The sequence below is a fragment of the Elephantulus edwardii genome, unplaced genomic scaffold (genome assembly GCF_000299155.1).
Source record: "Elephantulus edwardii isolate Elephantulus edwardi_28Jun2011 unplaced genomic scaffold, EleEdw1.0 scaffold00129, whole genome shotgun sequence".
In the NCBI taxonomy this organism is placed as follows: domain Eukaryota; kingdom Metazoa; phylum Chordata; class Mammalia; order Macroscelidea; family Macroscelididae; genus Elephantulus; species Elephantulus edwardii.
The window spans coordinates 4,358,533-4,359,200 of NW_006399879.1; the positions used below are offsets into that span (position 1 = coordinate 4,358,533).

The 668-nt window shown below is 59.7% G+C and overlaps 1 protein-coding gene across 1 annotated transcript in view; it reads right to left on the reverse strand.

The window, feature by feature from the left end:
- FAM53A (family with sequence similarity 53, member A) overlaps positions 1-668 on the reverse strand; it is a 16,285-nt gene that overhangs the window by 14,834 nt on the left and 783 nt on the right. The window lies entirely within an intron of this gene.

Sequence of the window (668 nt, forward strand, 5' to 3'; positions counted from 1 at the left end):
CCCCCAGCCTATCACGCACACCTATCACAGGCCTATCCTGGACACCCCCAGCCTATCACGCACACCTATCACAGGCCTATCCTGGACACCCCCAGGCGGGCCCAGCGGCCCCTCCCACTCCTCCTTCCTGCTGCTGGTTAAGCAAGCACCATGGCACCCACCTCACACAGACACCACCATCCACACTGACCCACGCGAAGCCAAAGCTGACCGCTGTGGGCAAGGACCACACACGCCAGCTTAGGAGGTCTGGGTGCCTGTGTGTCGCCGGAACACCTGGCCAGCTGCACCACCAGACAGATCCCACAGTGGCTGCAGCCAAGGCCCTGCAGCACGGCTGAGACACGAGGATTTGAGGACTCATCGATGAAACAGCACCTCTCAGTCACATAACGATCATTACAGAGGCACTCGGCCGGCTTCGTCCACCAGAACAGTGAGTATGAAACACAGGCCTTTAGCTTCATAGTCCAATGCTTTGAGCACTGTGCCACCGGCACCCCTGCACAAAGCCCAGAACACCTCAATGATGTTCAAGTTCCAGAGACTCACTGCTGGGCGGGGAGCCTGGGCAGGGCCTCCCCTGGGTGCCTGAGGGCTGCCCCGTGCGCTCAGCACTGGGAATGAGTTCATTTAAAGAAAGCCATCCAGGAGGCCATCGAGGAGGA